The 9,643-nt window shown below is 35.4% G+C and overlaps 1 long non-coding RNA gene across 3 annotated transcripts; it reads left to right on the forward strand.

Moving 5' to 3' along the window:
• The first annotated feature begins 731 nt into the window (after nt 1–731).
• On the forward strand, nt 732–5,654 carry LOC145796971 (uncharacterized). 3 transcript variants are annotated; one of them, XR_014337825.1, is made up of 3 exons: nt 732–2,077; nt 2,183–3,496; nt 5,208–5,596. It is a non-coding gene; the product is annotated as an uncharacterized LOC145796971 (long non-coding RNA). The 3 variants fall into 3 exon arrangements; XR_014337824.1 differs by having other exon boundaries at nt 732–3,496; nt 4,476–5,654; XR_014337823.1 differs by having other exon boundaries at nt 732–3,496.
• The last annotated feature ends 3,989 nt before the right edge of the window (nt 5,655–9,643 follow it).

A 9,643-nucleotide genomic window follows, 5' to 3' on the forward strand; every position in this document is an offset into this window, starting at 1 on the left:
TGATTGAAAAAAAAAATTTACTTTTTATTTTTGGCGACCAAAAATTTGGTCGATAAAAAGTTATTTTTAGCGACTAAAAAATATTTTAGTCGTTGTATAGATAGTTTTGGCTACTAAAATTATTTAGTCGTCGAATGAAAAACAAAAATTTACTTTTTATCTTTAGCGACCAAAAGTTTGATCGCCAAATATTTTTTTTCAGAGATTAAAAAATATTTTTGTCGCTATATGGTTAGTTTTGGCAACTAAAATCATTTAGTCGTTGAATGAAAAATAAAAATTTACTTTTTATCTTTGGTGAGCAAAAGTTTGGTTGCCAAAAATTTATTTCAGCGACTAAATATATTTTAGTTGTCATATACTAACTTTTGCCAACTAAAAGAAATCTAGTCACAAAATATCTAGTATAATTTGATTTTTAATCTTTGGTAACTACCTCATTTGGTCGGAAAATATATATTTATGGGAACCAAAACACATTTAGTCAATATTTATTTTATTTTTGACGACTAATTGAGTTTTAGTTGTCGAAAATAATATTTTGGGCTACAAAAAATAAAATTAGTCCCTAAATGAGCAATCTTTAACTACTAAAAATAATTTGGTCGTAAGTATTTAATTTTAGCCTACTAAATTTTGGTTGCTAATTATAATTAAAAATTTTGGAGGCATACTTCAAATGTTGGAGGAATTTTTAAATTAATTTAGTGAGGAACACTGAAGGAATTTTGGAGGGATTTCAAACACACAAATGAGTTAGGGCTTAGAAACAAAAGTTTCTCTCGCTCTGTGATTCTCTCTTTCTTTTGCATTTGCCCTTCTCCAATTATCTCTCTCTCTCTCTCTCTCTCTCTCTCCAATTTCCTATTGGAGACCCAACCTTTGCCAGAGACCCAACCCCGACCCCCTATTACTGTCTTCATTTGCTCTCTTCCTCACTCCCTCTCTCCGCCATCCCAATCTTCATCAACAGCGGTAGCCCCAAACTTCCTATTTTAGCCATAAGGGAGATTTCGAAAGGAGCTACTAAAAAGGGGAGATTTCACTAGACCACCACCGTCTCCAGGGAGATCAGTACTCGGCTGTCGTCAATATTCAAGGAGATCCGAAACAGGAATTTTAATTAGTTAAGTTTTTTATTTCCCCCCCTGAATCAGATCAATCTCTCTCTACAAGATAGGGTATTTGTGTATTTTGATTGTTTGGTTCAATTCCATAGATGTGACAAAAAGTTAGGTCTTTATGTATGAGTAACCTAATAGATATACACATATAGATATAGATAGAGATATACATGTATTGTGGAGAATATGTATGCATATATTTATGTATATATTTCTAAATATACACATATAGATATAGATATAGATATATTTCTGTACCGTGGGGAATATGTATTTATGAGCTCTGTATGCATTTGCACATTGTACAAACTATCAGTTTGTCTAATATACATATTTCATCTTTTTGACTGGTCTTGATTACCTTGATTGTGGATGAATTTGACATGTGTGTGTGTACAATCTGTTTCCAAATGGTATAGACTGCCTAATTTTCAGATTGTAGTTACCAGTGGACTGAAAACACAGCTTTCCAATACAGCAGAGAACCTTTTAGTGTTTTACCCTATACAAACAAAATATCTATCAACTTTTTTTCCTCTGTAAATTTTCATGTTTACTTTGAGCTTACCTGAGCACAAATTTACTTTGGTGAATAATCTTTCAAGTTTTTTGAATTAAGATGTATAAAGAAGCATTGAACTTTTAAGGTTTGATGAAGAATTTGGTTGATTCTTAATTTGTTGAAAGATAATTCTTTGTTGATTTAAGAGTAATGCTATTTGGGCCGAAAATTAGTGAACTTACAGTAGTATTTATGTTATACATTTTATATTCTTATATTCTTAACCTGTCAAAGCATGTCTAGTCTATTTGTTTCAAAAAGGCCCCTCTTCTTGTCATAGTTTCAATCACTTTGGAAATGGACATGAATGAGAATAAGATATCATTTAAGGAAGGAGAAACATCTAATATGGTCATGCTTTTTGATACTCTATCTGCCATATTATGCTAAGGTAAGACTGGCTTAGTAAACTTTGTTTTATTTTTTGGCCTGGGGTTTGGCTTAAGTAACTGATGTTCCTTTGATTTTTTTTTTTTTTAATCTTCCCTTTCTTTAGTACTTGGCTGTTGGTGGTGTACTAAAGAGGCTTCCAATTACTCTGAACCACCTTATTGGAGTTTCTTTCATCTGTGATCTTTGTACTTAAAATATATGTGATCTTTGTACTTAAAATATATGGGGCTTCTTTTCTTCTTTTCCAATTTAATCTGTGATCTTTGTACTTGAAATATATTTTGTGGACTAATTTCTAGTGTTGTGATTTTCATTTTGTGTTCATTTCCCCCAAATTCTTCACATAGTTCTCAATTCTGAGTTGCATTTCAGAAAAGTAGTCTTAAAGATTTAATTAGTTGGTTTTATGTGGTTAATTGATTGTTATTTGTCAATTGACTAGGCATGTTAGCTTTGCTTACGTTATTACTTTCGTTATTAGATCTTTGAATGGGTTGCATTTGATGGCTTAGTTCTTTCTACAACTATCCAAACTAAACAAAACCAGAGCCTAATGGGCTTCCAAGAATAATTCCCTCTTATTGGGGGTTAAACTAAACCTACCTTCTTAATTTGATTAATGATTACTCTCAAGAATGATAATACATATAAATTAGAAAAAGGAGTTGGTTCAGCTCAAGTTTGATAGACTAGAGTTGGCTACTATTAAAAGGATTTTTAAATCTTAAGCAATGAATAGTATAAAGTAAGCAAACAAATTCGAAGCACCTGATTGGTAAGTTCTACTCTATCCTAGGCAATCATCTATTTCTATTGTACTAGATACGAGAATCAAACTTTAATTAACCATCAGTTAAGACTATACGATTTGGGTGTAGAACCACAAAAAAATATAGTAGGGGAAGAAGAATGAGGAAGTTGAAGAGAAATTCTGCAGTGAAAAAATGAAAGGTTCTGAAATTATTCACTCAATCAATTATCCAAATCAATGTAGAGTTTTGTCATATGCAATCTATATTTATAAGAAACCAATATCCATGAGAAAATAGAAAAAAAATAAAAATTACTACAGATTTTTGGATTCCGTGTTGAGCTGGCTAATGCATAAAAGAGAGCACATGCTGCTATTGCTGTTGGTAATCCAGGTATGTGTTCGCAAGGTTTGTTGACTTGCAAATGGTTAATTTGCAGTTGTTTATCCATTGGTTTTTGACAAATTAATAGCTTGACCGTTCAGAGTTTACTTCAATCCGCTTCGTGGTTCAGTTTAGTTTGTGAAGGATAGGGTGGTTGCAAATTTGGGTTTTTTCTTTTAACACTATCCTTGCTGTCTTTAGAGCATGAAGCAGAATAGTTATTGTTACTCAAGATCGTATTGGGATGCCAAGTGTCGTTTCTACCAGCACTCACTTTTGAGGTTGGTCTTCTGCCTCTGCTTACTTACACACTGTTAATAAATCTAGCATCTTGGATTTTATAACAGAAGAGTCTTCCTCATTGATAAATTTGTGAATCTGGTGCACCTTATTATTCTTTCTCAATTTTCCATTGAGTAACATTTTCGCATATGTTTTACTTGAGTTTGGTCTTGTCTTCTTTGCAATTATATACTATAAGTCACTTTTTTCTTGTAGGGCTAACTGTTACCTTCTTTATATATAAAATAAGTGGCTGGCTGGGGTTAGATTATCTTATGGATTTCCCTACCTAAAAGTCATGGAAGAGATTAGGGATTCTAAATTCATTAAAACATAGGTAGCACGAAAATTATGGACAAAATTTAAGGATGGTGTTTGAGATATGATTTGGAGCCTCAAAGATTTTTGGTTGTAAATGGATTATTAAATTTTTTGTCTTTCAATGGGAAGTTAACCTTTTTTATTTTGATTTTGAATTTCTTATTATTTAGGTGTTTGAGATATGATTTGGCGCCTCAAAGTTTTTTGGTTGTAAATGGATTATTAAATTTTTTTTATCTTTCAATGGGAAGTTAACCTTTTTCATTTTGATTTTGAAATTCTTATTATTTAGGTTGAGGCTGTGATATATGTTTGTCCTCATTTAGAGAAGCAGTGACTTAATATTGTGCGTGTAACATTGGATTACAAGAACTAAATCTTTTTGCGAGAACTTTAGGTGTTTCGTCCAATCTACTAGAGTCAAAGTAGCCTAAGAGAACCAAATCTTGTGATGAGTAGATATTTGTAAAAAAAGGTTAGACAAACCAAAGGAAAAAGTAACATTGTCACTCTTTTTTTTTTACTAAGTTAATAAACCTTTCTAGTAATATTAATTTTTATAAAATAAGTTCAATTACTTTTTGTTTGGAAAATTTTAAAGAAAATTTAAATATTGTGTATCGTGTAAATTGCAATTGATTGAATTGTTTATTACAGATGTTGGAGGTCCATAGAGTCTTTAAATTCATGCAGTCTGTGCAAACTCTAAAAAATTGTAGGTAAGCATGGGCTCTTATGCTAATTAATTGACTCTGGGGGGTACTTGAGTGAGAAAATTAGTGGCCTTTTCCTTATAAGTATTGCTGACTGGTTAATGCCAACATCCATGCTTTTGTCAGAAATAAAAAAAGTCTAAGCTTATTTAAATGGTGGGTCAAACTGTCATATGTCTAGTTAATGTAATGCGTATGGTGTAAAAGAAAGATTTATGGCCTTAGTAGTGGTGGGTAGACTTCTAGAGAAGTTAGAGGTCTCATTGTAAGATGTTTGTTTTCTTTATCACAAATTAACTTGCATGAAATGGTAGGGGAATGCCTTTTTTGTATTCAGTAATGACATAATTTTCTTCTTGTCAAAATAGTTGCATTTGATGTTTTTAAGATTCTTACACAATGTAAACATGATGGTTGGTTTGATGTCAAGTAATTGTGTGGTATGGCAGGGAACATGTTTGCATTTTCTAAATAATCATATATAGTATTGGACAATCTACTAGAAGCATCCAAACAAAGATTTAGTTTTGTAGTGACTAACTCTCAAATCCCATCTATGTGGTCTTTTGGGGAGGAGCTCCATCCCTTCAGTTTGAAAGTAAAATTTTAAGTGTTTTACCACGTTTTAGACACACAAGGTTTAATCAATTCTTGACATTCTTTTTCTTTGGTACAGATGGATGAACTTGTGCACGAAGCTAAATTGTACAGGACTAATTGGCACTATAAGAATTTTTGGAAGGATTATATATTTTTGGATAGATGTGTATGGAAAATATTTCGATAGACTAGTAGTTATATTTTTGGATGGGTGTATATGAAAAATATTTGGGTAGACTAGTTATATTTTTTGGTAGATGTGCATGGATAAAAATTTAAAGCATAACAAGTACTTGTTGTTATGCTTTAAATTTTTATGCTAGTTAGGATGTGAATCGGAATTTTAATTGGAGGAATATATACTTTGGAATTACTTGTGGATGAAAACTTATAATAGTTGTTGACTTTTATTAAACAGGTTCAGGATTGGATGATTTATGTATTTCGTTGAATATTCATGATTCAGATACTTTGTTGGTATGAATGATTCTTTTTAATTATAGATTATATCGAATGGATTGGATGGAATATTTGTCTTTAATTATAGGTTTATTTTGTTAGATGTTGGCGACCAAATTGTGGTTTTGCCGACCAAAATGTTGGTAGGCAAAAGGGTACATTTGGCGACTAAATAATTAGTTGGTAAAATTGTTAATTTTGGCAACCAAAGAGTTTGGTCGCGAATAGGTCTATTGCCGACTAAACTTTTAGTCGCGCAAACATTACTTTTGACGGCTAACATGTTTGGTCATGGAATGTGACTTTTGGCGACTAATCTATTGGTCGTGGACTGTGACTTTTGGTGACTAACATGCTTGGTCGTGGAATGTAACAATTAGCGACTAATATGTTTGGTCGTGGAATGTGACAATTGGCAACTAACATGTTTTGTCGGGAATATGTCACTTTTCGCGACTAAAGTGTTTTAGCGACTAAATGGATTAGTCGCAGTAATGATATATTTAGCGATAAAAAATTTAGTCAGTAAATCCAACTTTTTCTCGACTAAAAAAAGTTTTGGTCGCTAATTACTTTTGCAAACCCTCAATTGGCGACCAAAGTGGCAACCAAAAAAATTGGTCGCAAATAACTTTTGCCGACCAAATTTTTAGTCGGCAAAAGTGCGATTTCCTGTAATGAGAGATCTACATGGTCGGCCATACAAGGCTCAAAAAGTGTCATACCAATACTCGTCTGAAAACTGTTATTATAGATAGACTCCACTAAGTGTAAATGCCTCTCTCACAACCCCTTGAAATCGAGAACACAAGCCCGAAGTATGTCTTCTGAGATTTGAATGGTGTGTTCAGACTGCCTCTCATTCTGAGGATGATAGGCGATGCTAAACGTCAACCTAGTGCCTAAGGCATTTTATGGGCTCTGTCACAACTGAGCCATGAAACGTGAATCTCTATCCAAGACGATAGTCACTGAGACCCCATGAAGTTGAACTATGTCCCTAATATATAGGTTGGCAAGATGATCTACTGCGTCACTCGTGCACATAGATAAAAAGTGTGCTGATTTGGTTAATCGGTCGACTATTACCCATACGGCATCATTACCCCGTTGAGTCCTTCGAATATCCATAACAAGACCCAACGTGACATGCTCCCACTTCCACTCGACTATAGGTAAGGGTTACAACAAACCCGCTGGTCATTGATGCTCAACCTTCACTTGTTGACAAGTAAGGCACTCGAAACAAACAATGTTGCATCTTTCTTTATTCCCCTCTACCAAAATTGGCAACTAAGGTCGTGATACATCTTTGTGTCTCCCTGGGTGTACAACAAGGTGAGAATAGTGAAACTCTTAGAGCACCTCCTCTTTATATGATTCTGGCACAAAAAGAACAGTCTAGATACCTCACACTCAAGTCAGGATAAACATTTAAGCCCTTCTCTACCTTCTCGCTAGATATCTTCTTTTGGATAGATTCCACTTCGTGATCATTCTGTTGTGTTTCTATAACTCGGCTAACTAGAGTAGGTTATGGAACTATAGTGAACAAAGTGGCCGACCCGACGGACTCATCAAGATGCAAGTCAAATTCGCCTATTACACCCAATATCTCCCATTCTTGGATGGCGATAGTAACTACATTGCTTACAGATTTCTTACTCAATATGTCGGCCATTAGGTTGGCCTTCCCTAGATGATAGTGTAACTTGAAATCATAATTCTCTATAAACTCCATCCACCTCCTCTACCTCAAATTCAAGACTTTCTGTGAGAATAAATATTTCAAACCTTTGTGATCGAAAAACACTTCAAATCTCTCCCCGCACAGGTAATGCCTCTAGATCTTTAAGACAAAAGCACTGCCGCTAACTCTAAGTCGTGAGTAGGATAGTTTTTTCATGTGTTTTCAATTGCCGTGAATCATACGCTACCACTTTCCCCTCTTGTATCAATACACAACCCAAGCCTTCCCGAGATGCATCACAATAAACCGAATAACTCAAACTTCTCTCCAGAATAATCAAAACTAGAGCAGTGGTGAGTCTATCTTAAGCTCTTGAAAAGACTTTCCGCAAGCCTGAATCCACACGAATTTTATTCCCTTCCTTGTCAATTTGGTTAACAATGAAACTAATCTAGAGAAACCTTTTACAAAACGTTAATAATATTCGGCTAAGAGCAAGAAAAAGAAATTTCGGATCTCAAAGGCATTCTTAGGTTGTTCCCAATCTTGCATTGCATCTATCTTAGATAAATCTGCTGTCACTCCTTCTCTAGACACCACTTGGCCTAAGAGCTTAACTTCTTTAGCCAAAACTCATACTTCCCAAACTTAACATATAAACGGTGTACTCTAAGAAACTTAAGTACTATCTGTAAGTGTTCCTTATGTTCTTCTCGGAGAGTGAGTAGACTAAGATATCATCGACAAAGACAACCACGAATCGATTTAAGAACTCACAAAAGACTCGATTCATCAAGTCCATAAACGAAGTCGGTGCATTGGTCAACTCAAAAGGCATTATTAAGAACTCATAATGGTCATTCCACGTGCGGAATGTCGTTTTCTGAATGTCCTTTTCTTTCACCCTCAACTGGTAATACCGTGATCTCAATTCAATCTTCGAAAAACAACACGACCTTTTTAACTAGTCAAACAGATCATCTATTTGTGATAATGGGTACTTGTTCTTAATAGTTACCCGATTCAATTTTTGGTAATTGATGCACAATTGCAATATATCATCTTTGTTCTTTGCAAAGAAAACTGATGCTCTCCAAGGCGAGGTACTAGGATGAATGAAGACCTTGTCCAAAAGCTCTTGGAGTTGAATCTTCAACTTGTGGAACTCAGAGGGTTCAAATCTATACGGTGCCATGGAAATTGGTGTCGTGTCGGGCACTAAATCAATGGAGAATTCAATCTCCCAATGGGGTAGCAAACTAGTAAGGTCTTTAGGAAAAACATCCGGGTATTCACAAACTATCCTCAGCAAGTCACCTTGGACCACATCATTCTCATTACCTAAAAAGGTCGCAAGGAGAAAATTAAGCTTGCCTTGACCACGTGAATTACACAATGGTGAAAAAAATCTATCAACTCGATCTCCTAAAAAATAAATACAATTACCACTTGAGATGCACACAGTAACCCTCCTACGGTGGCAATCTATGATGGCATGGTATAAAGACAACCAATCAATGCCCAGGATGACATCGAAACCCGACATGTCTAATGAAACAAATCAAAAGGAAGTTGACAACCGATAACCTCTATCTCACAACCGTAACATCCTCGACCCAAGACAACTTTAACCCCAACTAGTGACTTTACCTTGAGTGGAGATGCTAACCGAGCCATTTCTAACCCCAAAATCGACGTGAATGCAGACGAAATAAAGGAACGAGATGCACCAATATTAATCAACACGTTGGCAATAGAGTTGAACAACAAAAAGTTACCTCTCACAGCAAAAGGTGTTGGCAATTGATCTAGTGTGGTAATAACATACACACGCCTTGAAGACCTCTCATCTACCTACTCACTCCTTAGAGCATAAGCCTAGAACATGGATTAAGTCGAAGAGGGTCCTTGATTGGCCCTTGATGCCTGTGCCGACTGTGTTGGCGGGTGGCTCCGTGTCTACCTCAAACCAACCACACCAGATGTGCCACCTAATTGAGGGTAAAACCTCCTCAGGTGCCCCGACTGCCTGTACTGATAATAGGTAGGTGACTACCCTCTCCCGTGGCCTTGACCTAGAGAATGAGTCAAGGATGGCGTAGACTGTTGCCCTCTTCTCTACGGGCAAACTGAAGACTTATGGACCAACTGATTACACTTGAAGCAAGTAAAGCCACCCTGGTTACCTCTTCCCGAACCCAAACTTGGCACAAGAAAAGTGGATCTAAACTGCATATCCAATGATTGCTGTGGGGTGGAACCCTTTTGCTACTTGTTGTCCATTACATCCCCCTGAACATCCTAGCTCCTCTGTTTGGAGCCCCTCATCCACTCCTCTTCTGTCTAAATCACAGTCTATAAAT

Source organism: Camellia sinensis, chromosome 8 (assembly GCF_055761805.1).
Source record: "Camellia sinensis isolate YWXY chromosome 8, ASM5576180v1, whole genome shotgun sequence".
Classification (NCBI taxonomy): Eukaryota; Viridiplantae; Streptophyta; class Magnoliopsida; order Ericales; family Theaceae; genus Camellia; species Camellia sinensis.